The sequence below is a fragment of the Typopeltis vanoorti genome, chromosome 8 (genome assembly GCF_054136105.1).
Source record: "Typopeltis vanoorti isolate ZY-2024b chromosome 8, IOZ_Tvanoo_1.0, whole genome shotgun sequence".
In the NCBI taxonomy this organism is placed as follows: domain Eukaryota; kingdom Metazoa; phylum Arthropoda; class Arachnida; order Uropygi; family Thelyphonidae; genus Typopeltis; species Typopeltis vanoorti.
In genome coordinates this window covers 112,575,626-112,592,500 of record NC_143556.1, presented here as the reverse complement: position 1 = coordinate 112,592,500, position 16,875 = coordinate 112,575,626, and the positions used below count along the sequence as shown (strand labels likewise).

Here is a 16,875-nt window from a genome sequence, read left to right as displayed (position 1 = left end):
GTTGCCCCCACTGGCCAATGACCTGTTTTTCAAATTCTCCCGATTGATGTGTGCAGTTTTTAGCATGCAGTGCTATCCTTTCAAGCTAATGGTTTGTTTAGTCATTTTAATTTATAACTGTAACTTTTTCGTACTTGTGACAATCGTAAATAAATCTTATTTGAATTTCTGAAGTGAAGTTTCGTCGACCGCAACAACTCGGCGTCATTCCAAATTTACACAATTCGTCACTAAAAATATAATTTTTTCCCCTTCATTATTTCAATAAAAATATATCATATATTTTGACACCATCTCTGTTTGAAATAAATTAATTTTCAAATAAAACTGAGTAAGCAATATATTAAATAAGCAGTTTGTCTTAATAATTGCTGCAATGATTTAATGCTGCCATCCAGTTGGAATTTAGCTGCAAATAAAAACTACGATGTGCATTTATAATTTTTTTTTTATTAGACAGGTTAGATAATTATATATAAACATTCACAGAGAGATCCATTACAGTATGATAAATTCCTGTTCACTTCCCCGCAGGTGTGTGTGTGTGTGTGTGTGTGTGTGTGTGTGTGTGTGTGTGTGTGTGTGTGTGTATATATATATATCAAGTTAATTGCAAATAAAGACTGCTTTGTGTTTGAATAAAATCTAAAAAGCTTGGAATGATATGCTGTTACTGCATGTACTCGTGTGAGTGATCTGTAAATAATACTCGTGTATATATATATTATGGCAAAGCACAGAATTGTGTGCGCTATTAACATACGAATTGAAAGAATTACGACTTGTTTCGTTTACTGTGGATTAAACTGCATTTTTAAAATGCTTATGTGAACATCGCTCATTGAGAAATAATACGACTCGGATGTATTCTGTTGCAATTTTACAGAGATCATTTAGATCACATGACCTCACTTCAGTAAAGGTCAACTGATGGCCTGAGTGCGCGCGTATCCGTTATCTCTCCAAAAATGTGTATTACAATTTCGCTATGCATATTTGGAAATGTTTTTAGGTCCAAGATGATTTTCATCGTCTTGTGAGATCACCTCTGTGCTTATTGGAGGTCTCCAGTTCGTTGAACAAATATGTTTTGATCCGTAGAAGAGGACTTCTGTATTATTTAATGTTTAGCCCACTCACAGTACTAATGTAATATAAGTTTTACGATCTTTCGAAGGGTGAGATTCCTAAAGTTCTTGTCATACAGTTTGATCATATTGAAACAGGATTATACAGCAGTAATGATCGCATATAAATGTTTCTTATTACGGATAAATGTGCGCTGCTTTATTTGCAGTGCACACTGTGCGCGACATGCACTAGTGAGCTATTCGAACTTAGTAGTCTAGAAGGGATTTCTACTCCTTAAAGGTCGTTTTGTTTCCTGTGCTGGTCTCAGGACAATAACCTTTTCTCAAAATGGCTTTCCCAGCATGACAAACGTCATGAGGTAATCTGTATGCGAAATTAGTATTTTGTGTTACACCTCATGAAGGATGGCCTACTTGAGAATGTCATCATTCAGAGACAGGCACGCCTACACGCGAGTACACACAAACATACACATCGGTTGTTGACTTTTAAAGGGTACCTGACAAAAAAACTCTCTACATATGGTGTTGAAAGTGTGCCAGCTTCGTGGCTACACAATCAACAAGGTTAAAAAAGCCTTCTGTTTGAGAATCGCATTCAACTAAATAGTTACATCCGTGAGAGAAAGCGGAATTAAAAGTCTTATAATTATTGTCAACACTGATGAATGGAGCTTAAAGTAGATTAATTACGTACTATACACCTGCTGTAGCTCATTCGGTACCAACGAGGCACTTTGGTTGGAAAGAATCTGGGTTCGAATCCGCTCTGAGATGCGAATAAAATTTATAAAGATTGTTCATCCGAAGGTATATTAGCCGATCTCATATGGATATGGCAGGTACTTCCTTCCGGAAACTAGTTTTTTCCCTCTTCATTCAATCAAACCGCTGTAAGAACACGTGCACTTCAGACATGATAATATACTAGTTTCATGGAGTTAGTTTCTCTGGTCATAATTCCAAACAAACATGGAATTTGAGTCTGATTGCTGCTTTACTTCTGCAGCCGTTGACTGGATATACAACGGCAACAACTGGAGAAATAACACCAGTTAACTTATTTTTGCAATAACGAATATTGCACAATAAAATATCGATACTTTATGGTAAGATTCAGTAACAATGCTAAGTATTTCTCTACGGCATTACTGAGGATACCTTTCTCTTCTCTCATTCATTCACTCCTAGTCGCGCAGAACACATGGAAGGCAAGGGGGGGGGGGTTGTCGAGCAAGTGCTACTTCCTTTCAAGCCTGCTTATGTTAAGTAAAAGATTATCCACATCCTCTCACAGAGTCATTGAGAAAATTATAATCATTTGTACTTACATTTTTGGTGTTGCAGACGATCAGAATCGACCATCGGATCTTCTTACATAAGTGTCAAACATCTTGCCGACCATGCCAGGCAGAAATCAATGTTCACGCAACGTGTTCTGCGTGGTGCTGCCATCTGCGGCAGGAAGATGGCTTGCGTTTGCGGCGGGAAAGTACCGACATCTGGTGGAATGCAGTCAGCAAGAAATCACCGAGAAACCTAAAGAAGCAGAACTGTGAGCAGTGCGAAGAGCTGTGAAGTGCATCTGACACATCATTATTTTCGTTAGTTTGTATACAAACTGCGATGAAGTTAAATTCACTCTTTTAGCCTGATGCAACGTTTTCTCCCATTTTAGGGTTAACATTTTAAGATGCAAGTCCCAATTTATCAGTAACATTACCATCAAAATGTACTGGCACATCCATCTCTCATCTCACTTTGTTATCTATCTGCTATCAGTTAACAGTTTTTAAAAATGTCATTCGCGCTCATAGTTAAACGAGCGATGTTTTAATTTAATAATGTTACTAATATATAAAGTAAATTAAGAATTATTGTCTGAGCCATTATTGTTCGACTTGAATTGTTGGACAAAACAGGGTTCGAATCCTGCTAAAGACGTGAGGAATACAGTCATCGGGATTTTTTTGATGAAAAATGAATCTGGTCTTGTACAGGAATGACCTCTTTTCCCTTCCCGAAAATCGAGTTTTAACCTTGCAAGACAGACAACCAGTTTGAGAATACACGCAGTTAATAATGGACATAACACACTCATTTCATGGTCTTGAATTACGACAAAGCAATTAATTGCGTTCTCGTAATTCAAACTGATTCATACCCCATCTTGTTCTCTTCTTACAGATAGAATTGGTTTTGGTGGAGAACGGTGTCTTGATTTTCGCATTCTAAAAATCCGGGATCGAACTATCAGAGATGCAAATTTCAGTCTTAGGTGCATAAAAGATCGTGAAACGTGTGATAATCATCCTTAATTCCAACAAGTGGAGACTATTATTTTTATTTCATTTATTTATTTTTTAATTCCTGATCGATAATTTGTATTATAAGGGATGACCGAAGATATGGCGCCGTCAGTTCAGTGTATTCGATGTCTGCATAAATGGTTGATGGCGGACTACTGTTTTGTTTTAAAAAACATCATTCGAGAAGAGTGGCGAAACTGAATCGAATAAAGATGACCAAAGGATCTATGGGATGGGGAAAAAATGGTATGTGTAATCTAGAAATCTAACTTCTTTAGTCTAAGAAGCAGAGTTCCTTAAATAAAATGTCTGTTTAGTGAACTGAATCCGTTGAGTCCATCACCCCATGCCTAGAGGTTTGAAAATGTCCATGATTGGCCTTTAGGCTAGCAGTGTTTGGGGACGAGATTGATTTTAAAATGTCAAACTATTAAATTCCTTTCAGCTAAAGCAGAGATTCTGGTTGCGTTTGTTCTTTGGAAATATTTCATCTATTGTCTTTTTTTTTTTTTCCTTCTGCAAATCGATCGAAACGAAAGCTGAATCCGCTCGACGAATTTTTACAAAGCGATTACGCATAAAACTACATAACATAATCCTTGAATATCGTAGAGTAAAAGGAACTCTAGCTCAATTCAAGGAAGTGTGAAATCCAACCAGAAAGTTCATGTTGCCTTCTTCCTGAATTGGAAAAGGCAACATAAACTTTCCTCATATAGCAGGAAATTGATCTAGGAGTGTAAAGATATAAGAAAGGTATCTTTCTTCCTTTGTGAGAAGACAGACATACCGTTTATTCCTTTTTTCTTTTTTTTTGTATTTTATAGTTATCTTTTATTTATTATGTATTTTTAAATTGCAAAGTTTTAATTACACTTATTCAGTTGTATATTTTTAAGTTAAATTAAACTTAAAAATTAAACTGCCATCGAAAAAAATAAACATTTGACATCATGGATTATCTAATATGACTCTTCACCTACTTTAATATCTCATAATCATAACCAGCCCATCTTGAACTTTTTTTCCCAAATTTTAGCTAACTTATTGCACACCTAACTAACGGAGTGGGCCGCAATTCCACTTACCACTGACAGGCTGTGGATTTCAATAACTTTTTCGTTCGAATGGATGTTTTTGAAGGCCTTTAGATGGCGGATGGATTTTGTTTGCAAATTTTAGCTCTCTTCGATCAGATACTCCAAGTCCACTGTTATTTGCATTTACTGCGTCAAAACGGTAGGCATTAATTTTTTTTTCTTCCATTTTTGACTACAGTTTTCATTTCTTCTGATTTAAATATTTTAAACCGGGAAAAAATAATTAAACTAGAAGACTTACCTTTCCATATCTGTATACCAGTACAATATCCTCTAGAACTATATTAGTGCAGACACGACTTCTTAATATAGATAACATTGAACCCATCATTTTGTAATCAGGATTTCACGTGGGGGTTGAATAGCAGTATTTTATGCCAAGACAAATGAAAATTAGTTGAAAAATTCACAGTAAAGTTCTCATATGACTAAGCATTAAACAAATGCCACAGAAGTTTAAGAATATCTGCTTTGGACTTTCCAAGGAATTTTTGTGATACGGTAAAAATACAAGAAATAATGATAGTTTGTGGCAACTTTTCTTCCAAGAAGAAAATTAAAAAAAAAAATCTGCAGAATCTGGGAATGCCAACCTTTACTCAGTTCGATGAGTAAAGAAAGTCTCTCCCACTACACTTCAGAAGAGTTGAATAAACTTTTCAAAATCTCGTATTTAAATAAAACTAATTTAAACACTGTGTTCAAGATCGAACAAACGTTTTGTTCCTTGATAGATGATGCAATATCTCCCACAGATACTCATATTGGTTGATATGGCTATTGACCTACTAGGTTAATCTAATGTGGTAAGGTCATCTCCATATTCTTGGAACCATACTTGACTGATCTGTTCCTTAACACATGCCACATTTTCCTGCTGAAGTAACCTTTACCAGATGAATAAATACGCTGATCGACGATATTCGAGTAAGCTGCAGCATACAAACATTGCTTCTTGGTATCAAGGAACCAAATGTATACTAAGAAAACATTCTATACATTATCACCACCAGCCTGCAATATTTCCATTTGGTATGATAGGCACACTGACTTATGTTTTTGTCGAGTGTGAAATAAGTAATCGGAATTTGTTGAAGCAGAAGCGTTTTCTTGTAACAAAATACGATGAGTTTTGTTGCAATGCTGTAATGCATGCATTTCTTGATTTATATGATTTCGATTTAACGCAAATGAGCAGTGTGCATTTTTATTGCGATTAGTAACAGGCAGCATATAGAAACAGTACATGGCATTGAAGATAATAGAAGCTACTTCACCATACGATGAAGACAACTTGGAAAGGAGATGGACGGGGATGAGATGTGGTGATCTGGAATTACGACCGAATCAGCTAAGGTTTTGAGTACTATTGTCTGTAAACTGCGTGTATATATATATATATATATATATATATATATATATATATATATATATATATATAAATAAATCACTTAAAGACATTGAAACACATCATGCTCAAGGTGGGATGGATATTTATGTTATGAAGTTAGGATAATAAGGTAGTATTCACTTACGAGAACTGTGTACCAAATTATTATCGTCATTGAAGAATCTCTCTATACATAAAAACGAATCTCTCATCATCACTGGTTTTGCCTTTAGAACGGTCTAAAGGCAAAACGTGTACTAAATTCAACTTTCAAAACGTCTAAAACTCCTCTGGGATGTTTCTCCACTCTGTCACAATGGCATCGGCGGTGGTGCAAATTAGATGGTACCTCGTTGCACCTCATCCCAGAGATGCTCTACTGAGTTGAGGTCTGCGGATTGTGCCAGTGAAGTAAAGGAATCTCGCTGTCATGTTCCTCGGACCAATTCACGGTTCGAGGAACTGAGCCTTGCGGCATGGCGCATTGTATTTTCTAGAAGTAAACTGCAAGTAAGCGACGTTAAGATAGGCTGCAGTATTCAGCTAAAGCAATTCCCACACCATTACATCCCTGCCACTAACCTGAATTATCGCTACTTTGCAGGAAGGGTCAATGGCCTCATATTGTTGCTGGCATATTCTGGTTCTGCATCAGTATGTTACAGTACAATCCGGGACTCATCAGACCAGGCGACATTTTTCTAATCGTTGTTGGTGATCACATGCCTATAATGCAGCTGCATCTTCCTGTTAGATAACAGCATTGCGACCCGAGATGGCCGTCTGCTCCTGCACCCCTACTGTGACAGTGTGTGATGAACTTTGCGCTTCGCGATGATCTTCTGAATACCACTGTTGTATTGAGCTGTGAATTGACTAGTTGTGGTCCTCCTGTCACGTTTCACAATCCTTGTCATTCTTCTCTGACTTCGTGCATCAATGAGCTGTTTCCGTTCACAGGACTGCCTTTGGCTTGAAGTTATCTGGTTGTGACACCACTCCTGATACGCCCTAAACTGTTATGCGTGAAAAGCCCAGAAGAGTAGCCGTTTATAAGATATTGGCACCAACATGCCTTGTGCCAACAATCATACCACGCTCAATCACCTAAGTCTAACAGAATCCTCAGAACCTGTTTGCCTGATTTATAGCAAACCGCAGTCACGTGATTCATCACTTCAGGAACTGCTTATTTTCCTCAATGGAGAGCCGTTCCTAATAAAGTGGCCACTTAGAGTATATATGCTTGTGTTTGTGCACACCACATCTATGCGTCCCCCCCAACACGTGTGTGTGATAATTGCATATATATGCTGCATATATCAATGCAACAACGAATATATACAAGCTTCACAAAAATGAAAAAGATAAGTAATTCATATTATTTCTACAGTACTATGGATTTTCTGTATTAGTAATTTGAACAGGATCAGAGACAAATACTTTAAAGGATGTTTGCATATTCAGCACACGCAATGCTGCTCTTCCTTTCTAAAATAACATCCAGATTACTATGAAATTACTTAATAATAAGCCAAATTTATCTAGATGGTAACGTGCTTGCAGCTGAGATTCTAAGGGATATGTATTCAATATGTGTTCTCCCTTTTCGTTATATACCTCCATTTTATCATGAAAGGTACTCTATCTCTGTCAAAGCGCAAAGACAGTAAGGTCAGTGATAATCGTTCTCATTTTGATAGATTGGCATCACACTGAATTTTTGTTACTTGTGGATAATATTCTTAGGAAAAAAATCCTTTGAATCTAATTTTCCCGCACCTTGAGAGATGTTTACCTGGCAGACACCCTTGTGTTGAAATTAAAAAAAAAAAAAAAAAAAAATCCTGTTTGCAGTGAGAAGTCTCACAATGGGGTCCGAAAATATGGAGTGCACAGTACTCTGAGTAATTCTTAAATAGCTGTGGTAGTTTTTAAAATACTTTCATTTCAACAGTTTTTCAGGGTTGTTATTTGCAGTTAAATATAAAAAAAAAAGGATAATTATAGAGATAGTTAACTATTTCAGTAAATTGTCAGGTTGTTTCATTACTCACCATTCAGTGGTCGGTGGAACATCAGTTATATCCACGTCAAGGCTTCTAGCGCCATCTATCTATACATTTAATTCCGGAGGCACGAGGACGTTTATACGGACCTTGTCACCTTTGGTCGTCGGCATTAAAGAGGAAATAGCAATTACCGGTGTGGCAGATGAGGAATGACCTGACACTTGCAACGTTCAGCTGATTAGGGCTTCCCATATCAGGTTATTCATCACAGTAAGTGGCACCTGTCACTTGTGTACAGGCAGGCTATGGTTTGGCTGCCGAGCTTCCCAAGTTAAACGTGTCTCCTGACATTCGAAATGAATGTCGTCGACGAGGTCAGGATACGGGCTGATCACGGAAAAAGCTTAGGGATGGTCGATGTGAAGATTGCGTGCGGGTACTACTGCTAGAGACACTCTATAGTTCCTTTGGCTGTGACAGCGGGTTCCATTGTTGCCTGACTACGGTATGGGACAGCGGTATCAGTTCCCGTATCCGGTTACAATTGTTCTCTGTAATCGCTGTAGGTTTTGAAGCGGGGTATACATTATTCTAATGATTACCTTGCCCGTCTCCATGTTGCTGGGAGACAAAAACCGAAATGCATCGATTAAATCTGCTGGAAGAAAAAAAATTGCCAGTCTCTGTAGGATAAAAAAAACCATTACTTATACGATGCCGTACATACACAGACACTTCTAAACTGCTGGGTTTAGTTGTGAAGAGAGTAAATAACACGCTTTCTGCTTGCTTTATGACGGTGTTTCGCCTGTGGACGTCGTTGTTTATGGGATGAAAGGGTGTGGCGTTGATGCCGTCATTTGTACTGGCGATAGCGTAACACCAGACTGAAGGAAAGTATCAAGTGTGTTATTAAGGGAGTAAATTACCGGTGGATTAAAGCAGACACAGCCTGCAGTGTATTTATCCTAATGCACGGCTGCTGTCCTCCGCCCGATATTTTAGATACACAACACAAGATTACGGACGGTTTCTGTATGACCACTCGTAGATGTGTGAACATCCACACAGCGTTACCGAGATCACGGACAATCACCGTACAGTAGTAGTAAATGATGCTTGATTACCTATCAAGATTTTATCGCAGTGATCTACCTTGGGATGAAAATTAAGTGCCTTATCAACTGCTTCTGCTGGAAAAGAAATGATAATTTTTCCCCCTCCACGGAGGTGTTTCAGCTGATGCCTCACAATTCAGATGGAGATGAAATTATTTTTAACATAACTTAAACGGGGAAAAAATCAAGCAGAATTCTTCTTTATTTTTATCGTTTGTAGAATAATCGGGAACTATATCTACATACACCGTAATGCAGAACAACAGGAGATTAGCAATATCAAATGCTACCAGATTTCCACTAAATTACAATCCTAAAAAGTTACGATAGCCACACCAAATTCTTCACCACCGCAATTACAAGGTTCATATGCTGCTATCAGCATAAAATATTCTTCCGCACAGATATTTTTAAAGAATAGATGAGCAACATAAACAAAACACTCGTTACCTCAACGATATCCTACTGAGGTCATCTGCAAAAAGTGCACAATTTTAAAAGTATGCGTGCGGTTATGTCTGTAAATTGGGGGTATTTCGTAATCAGTTTTGTCTATTTTTATCAAATGAGTTATTCATGGAACAAATTATATGTGGATTCATGCATATATAGGTTATATAAGGTTTGCGATCTCAGATCCCTCAAGGGTCGCATTTAGTGTCTTCTAAGTGTGTGTGTGTGTGTGTGTGTGTGTGTGTGTGTGTGTGTGTGTGTGTGTGTGTGTAAGCCCGAAAATTTTAACTGATATACGCTAAAGATTAGACAATTCAACAAGCAGTAAAGTGCGAGCCTACTGATGGTGAAGATCCCTCTGAGGACCAACTGCATTTTATTGTAATACACGGCTACCGATTTCCACATATTTCAGATACACAATGCCAGATGATCGAAGTATTGTGACCAAAAAGAATATTCTTCTTTGGTCACGACAAGAAAAAAAAAAAAATTCTTCCGGAAAAATCTAAATAATCTAAATAGTGATATTATGCAAATATCCACCCCGAGCAATTGATTTAATTTTATTTAATTGACTTTTTTTATTATGAATTTTGCAAGCATATAAAATAATTGTCAATATTCCATGAATAAACATCTATGAGAATGCATTTAGGTGGTAGATGATTTTCAGTACCTGGTGTGAGACCTGCTCTCCTCATTAGTGGTCTGAAAAGAATTCATGTTTGATATCTAAAAGAAAGGCATGCGGATTATTTAATACACTGTCCACCCCCTGAAATAACAGTAACGTGCCACGGCCTTTCGTAGATGGATGAATTCAGATAAAATTGTTTCATACATTTTACGACCCTACAAAGAACCCGAGAATGGGATCTAAACAGTGATAATATTGCCGTTATCTGTTTTACGGTATTTAATATTCATATTTATGAATATTATTTTGACTGACTGACCTGAATAGATTCACTATTTCATAACATATTGTGGTGGCAATGTTTAACCTGTGTAATAATAATAATAATATATATATATATTTAAACGTTCAGTCTTTAATAATGTTTCAGTACATTAATGAATATATTTCACTTAAATTCAAAAATTCGGCTGAGAAACAAGCTTGAAGAGATGTATCTTCCTTACCGTGAAACTCCACAATGGAGGGGGGGGGGGGATCTTATGGATAAAAAATTTTTTGGAGAGGTCCAAAATGGCATATCAAAAGCTTGGATCTCACCTAAAAATGTAAGCATGTTATTCACGAATTGTATTAAAAATGGTGATATGCAAATATCTATTAATCTCATTTTTTTTTTTTTGCTTAGTTTCATCAAATAAAACTGCCAATCAAATTGCATGCTTTTTTTTGCTCCATTTTGTGTTCCTTATAAATTAACAGCCTATTCATAGGAACACATCGCATTGTTACATTTACTGCAAGCTTGATAAGCCACCATTTCTTTGCCAGCATTTTGAAAATTTTATGTATGTGAATTCCTATCGCCATGGCAACGCAACAATACAGCCAAAAGAGTAAAGCACTTTTCATGTTAAAGTTCATTATATTACAATTAGTTCGTTTCAACACCACACTACAGCGTACGTCATTTTGCACGTACGCATTGTCATAAACATGCGTGACGCGAGGTCTTTCTTTCAAGCGAAAAGAGAAATTCCAAAATAAAAATGTCACCAGCTAATTCGCTCGAGAGCCTACCGTCACAATTTAATTTGAAAGCCAGCTGTATTTATTGCAGCTGTGTGCTGACTACCTGTGTGGGGAGAGGACATAAATGTTTAATTCTCTTTCGCTCTCGAACAGACTCCTTTCTCTCACTCTGTTCGCTCACCCCGTGCCGCGGCCATTCAGAAAGCTGCAAGAGAACAATTATTGCAATAAATATCTTTTAAATAATGACACCTTGTCTGGAATCTCTTTATTCCTGCAGACTAATGGAGACACGGGAACAATGACAGGTAATTTGTGAGGCCGACAATGGAGACCAGTCGATTCACATGGCTCAGTCATTTATTTCTACCACGAGCGGCCACGAGCTATCATGCAATACAGCAATTAGGCTATTTGCCGGCGACCTGTTTGTTTTCCCAGTGAGACACCTCTCTCTCTCTCTCTCTCTCCCTCCCTCCCTCCCTCCCTCCCTCCCTCCCATGTGTGTGTAGCTCAACCAATAGTTTCTGTTAAATATTAAGAATACAAAAATAAATTAACAAGTCAGGAAAAAGAAACTCTTGCTGTGGAAACGCTTCTAAATATTTGTTTAAATTTTAAATCAGGACGTCTGAGGATAGCTTCTAAAATAATTTATAAATTTACCTCCACACTTCGGAGTATTCTAAATTGATTGTCGTGAATGCATATGTTGTGTGTCACTTCATGTTGCACAGTGGGATTATCAGACCAGATTTAGGTTTTGCGTCATTAGTTTGGAATAACTAATTAGAAGAAAGAGGTAATTCAATAGTCTTCTTCAATTATCAAATAAGTGGTTGTTGGCAGTCACAATCCTACTTAATCCGTGGCTAAAATTTCAAATGTGTGTATTTGTAGCTGTGAGAAAACTCGAACCTGAGGATTAACTTCACGAGGACAAGAACTATACCCACTATTTGGAAGGAATTTTGGCTTGTCTATCAGGTACAGACTATTCTTATATAAAATATTTATATAAATAAACATTTTTCTTTATATAAATTTTGATATATTTATATAAATCCGAAAGCGCTAACCCATAAAATTCGTTGAGTGAGCATCCCGGGAGAGAAGGAAAGAAAGAGAGACTGACTTATGGGTGTAGACAGCACCTCTCCTAGGACTGAGGCTCTCCCGTGAGTCAGGTTCGGGCTAAAAGCATTACGTATCCTTTGACTCAGTTTGGGGTTTGCCTTCACTCTGTTACTGTTGAAATTTCCACATATTGCGAGTCACCACTTCACGGAATGCCGATGCTCCCGTGAATGGAGTGGTCAATATACCGTGCAGTCCCAAAATTGAAGATTGTTTTTACATTAGTGGACTATCACTTATGATGCGCGAAATTAAACCAAATGTTTTATTTTCTGGAAAATAAATTTACATCTTGAAATAATGCTGGATCTTTAATATCCCCTATTTCTATATTACATCTTGAATTCGTGATTCATGACGTAGTTGCAAAAGTTTAAAATTTGTTACCAAATTTTGAATATCTTCTGATTGCTTGTAGCTGAAGAACTTGTATTTTGAAAAGCATTCGTGAGTATAAAAATAAAAATGCCAATGTCTTTGAAACCAAGATCATTGTCCCTGCGATCAAGTAACAGAACTTGAAAGTACAAAGTAAAAGGTGTGTGGTCGGGAGAAATCTAGTTATTAAGAAATCCAGAATCTTCGAATTCAGTAGCAATGAGCTGAATTTATAAGAGAGCGGCGAAGATGAAGTACACAATTTTTATAATGTGAATATCCCACCAATGAAAGATTTAAAACGTATAGCTCTTACTATCATCGGTGGGTTAAGATTAATATGGAAATCCCAATCTAGACACCAAATATCAAGCTTCCAATATATTAATGGGATTGTAGCCTCGCACTGGCCGATGGAATTTATCTACCCCCCCCCTCTCCAACAAGAGGCTGTTGTCAAAGGAACAATAATAATACTTAACTAAAGGAACTAAATTTTATTATTATTTAGCTAAAGGAGCTAAATAATACTTAAATAAAGGAACAATAATAATAGCAAATAAGCGTGAATTGCGTTGTTTTCCTTTTTTGCTTTGAATGAATTTTCCCCCTGAGGATTCATTTATTGTTTTCATTTAGGGCTCTGCTTGTTATCCTCTAATGATGGTTATATATTTCTAAACAAAAAAGTAAAATTTGAAAATATTTAAAAAAATGTTCAATATTGAAGGTCGATTATTAAATTCTGCTGGATTTATTACTTTTGCAAAAAAGGGATCCGTTGCTTCTGCCTCGACAGTAGATAAGACAAGTCCCCCCCCTCCCAAAAGTACTCTGAATATTAGGCTTCTCAAAATGGTCACATTTTTAGTTCAATGGATTTTAAAGTTCCAAAAAAAGATAGTTTTTTTGAGTGAAGGGGCCTCGAAAAAGGAACAAGCATCGAATCGAACCTAAATTTTTGCCCCTTCATTGAAAAGACCCAGGTTCAACTGGAGGCGAGTTATTCAATAATACGAGGAGACTAAAGGGTTCCCTACCATGTAACTCATGCCTCAAAATAGGTAAATTGGCAGAATGCATTAAATTACCAGAAAGAACACGCACACACACACACACGCACGCATCAACCTCAAAGGAGTAGTATTAGCTTCAGTCCTCATTCAAAACAACCGACCCAGTTTTATAGTTGACTTTGAACTTAGGCGCGTTATATAGTTTTACCTGGAAAGTGATGGAATGTGTGGGTAACAAATTAGTATTATATATATCCTCATGTAACATGGAAATGCTTTGGAACAGTCCTTAATGTCTGAATGTATACTGAAAAACAATGAATGAAATACACATTTCGATCTCTATTTTAATGCCCAAAGAGCAAATATCTTCTTCCCCCCCCCCCTCCCCGCCACCTTCAACGAACTTAAACATGCTGGTAATAACTCTCACTTTACGTTTATTTCGTGATTTTGTTGAAGTCATTTAGCACTGCAAATTGCGCAACACTGAAACAATAAGTGGAATTTCTGATTCGGTTCCATGGCTAGACTGGCATCGCCGCTCTCACGACTTGCCTTATCTGATATCACCTCCCTCCTTCCTGCCATTTTGTGAACCTTACTGAAACATACAATCTCCATCATGGGTTTAATTTTACTTCCTGTAACAAAAGCAAGTAAAACACTCCATCATGATAAAATCGGAACGTCATCCGGAGAACAGATTGCATCAAAGCGTGCCGCGTGCTAATACAATAATACAAAAATAAATCCAAATTTGTTCTTGTTTAAATTCGCAACAATTTAGCAGCAGCGAAGATGAACAGGTGTTGGATAACCCGATGCACTTTATTGTTCTTCAGGTGGCGAGAGGAAATAAAAGTTCAGAAAACAGCGGTAGTCCTACATATATATGACACAATATTTATTGCGTTCTGAGAATGGGGACTTCACGAAACCGAATTCTCTATTAGTCATACTTGACAGGTTCGCCTTGCTCCTATGGTGTTAGATGTTATCATGCACACATGGCTGAGAATTACGATGTGAAATACATGAGACGTGTATGATAACTACTTAATCAGTTTCCTGTTCTTAGAAAAAGAGAGAGAGAGAAAGAGAGAGAGAGAAACATCTCTTACATACTTCCGTCTGAGTGTCATTCAAGCAGAAATCGTAGAATAGCATACATTAGACAGAAATATAGGATCAAAATGGGTGTAACAGACTTTTCGTAGCCATCATGGAGATAGAAATCACTGTTATTAATGTGACATTTTGTGATTATTACCTTAAAATTAAGCTTATAGCAAACATGTACTTTGTTAGGTTTGTAGACTATTTTAGTTTAATGAGAGATCTGATGTATCTCCAACAGAAAAAAACAAGGCTGGAATTATCATCACCGTTTGAATGACAAGTTCTGTTCTCAATTTTGTGAGGGTATATGCTTCGTGATTTCTTTGAGCCATCCTTACTGTGAGGTAGCGATGACTTTAAAAAGAATAAAAATAATCATAAAAAAGTAGAGGTGGAAAATTAAACCTTTCATCTCAACTCCCTATACGGGAACAACATAGGTGTTAGCTGATTTTTTTTTTTTTTTTTTTTTGATCTCAGCTTGTGAGAAATAATGAAGCATATGACCAGGCAAAGAAAAATCTATTTTCATTTCTGTCATCAAAATCCACTTAGTACAGCCTATATTAAGTCTTGTGTACATCCTATATTAAGAGTTAATATAGTACATCCTATATTAACTCTTCAGTTAAGGATGTAATTAGAAATACAAGCAATCCCAGAATACGTGGATTCTGCTAACCTAACCTTAGCCAGTGAAGTTATCATGTATAACTTCATGTTATCATGTATAGGCTATTTGTAATTCTTCTCTAGGAAGTGGATAACTTTGCAATGAGAATTTTGTATTACTTTTTTACATAATCATTTGTCAAGATTTCGATGACGCCATCTTTGCTGGAAAAAGATGTAAAATGATATTTGGAACGTCCAAACTTCTTTTCTTCAAATAAAAGTGGATCCAACGTAAGGCCAAATAGAGCATTTGCTCAATCTGTCACAATTTTATTCTCATTCCATCTCACAGGGTGCAGCTCACAGAAAACGTAAAAAACAAAAATACAAAAAAAAAAAAAAACAGAATCTTGTCCTAGAAGTACGAGAATTATCATAAAAGTCACAATCGAATCGTCTATAATTACTTTCGGAGAAAAAAGGAAGAGAGGAATCAGTCAATTTGTAACAATAGATGATGTTTTTGTTTGAATCCCCGCAAAAAAAAAAAAAAAAGTCCTGGACTCTGTGGTGTTTACAGGCCAACCTTAATATCTGATATGGAATATAACGAAGAGAAAGTATTTTCCCTTGACAACAAAGAGAAAATACTTATGTGAGCAGAAAGTAAAACAAATAAATTAGTCATGCAAAGAACAGAGTTTAAACATGTCTCATTATGTATTTGAAAACCTCAGCTGCTGAGGAAGGATTCATGAGCAATTGTGATAAACATTACGACAAAAATATTAATAGAGCGTCGGTTAATAGATTCAATCGTTGTAAATCTTATTCTCACCCATACTCGTGTTACAAAATAATTAAGTTGCTTTATAGAACTTCACAATAACAAAGCATAAATCAAGTTTTCTTAATAAGTACCAAGAAACAAAACAAGAAAGCGCTGGAAGTTCTAACATTGAAGAATATCTTATGAGTTGACCCGTCACACGCCTTCAGTATATCAAATACGTGAGGGTTCTTGTGCATTGTATTCATTTCTGCGAGTCAGTTTTTTGTATGTGCCTGTAATAAATCTTCACGCTGAGTGTTTGGAAGTGCTGCTAGTGAGATGGAGAGGAAACCGGACCAGGGACCTCTTGAAACTGCTTGAAAGTGTAAAAGAAGTTTTGTCTACCGAATCTACTTGTTCGCCCTGTTGAGAGAGGCATCATTAAACCTTGATTAGGATATCCAGCCTGGTTCCAACTCCACTCTGCTTGGAATCGTTTGTTTGTCTTGGGACGCTCTTATTTACAAAGGCGCCCGAGAGATGAAGATCGAGGCGGGAATGTGCTGACAGCAGAGGTCAAGAAACGCTGCACACTGTCACACGATACACCAAGTCCTGCCCAACGGAAGTATGGGACGCCTCTCTCAGACTGCGTGATGAGCAACGGTCGTAGGCTGCGTTCTGTCAATG

General features: G+C 36.9%; 1 protein-coding gene across 12 annotated transcripts in view; it reads left to right on the top strand.

Annotated features, from left to right (window-relative positions):
• Window positions 1-16,875, top strand: part of LOC150104289 (zinc finger protein 703-A-like) — a 603,572-nt gene that overhangs the window by 284,910 nt on the left and 301,787 nt on the right. For 7 of the 12 annotated variants that reach the window (XM_090396273.1, XM_090396271.1, XM_090396272.1 and 4 more), the window contains one exon: window positions 12,046-12,132. The exons of 3 other annotated variants lie outside the window; for them this stretch is intronic. The gene's annotated coding sequence lies outside the window, so the exon portion shown is untranslated. Of the gene's footprint in view, window positions 1-4,439; window positions 4,640-12,045; window positions 12,133-16,875 lie in introns of all 12 variants that reach the window. 2 more of the 12 variants (XM_090396268.1, XM_090396266.1) reach the window with 1 other exon arrangement.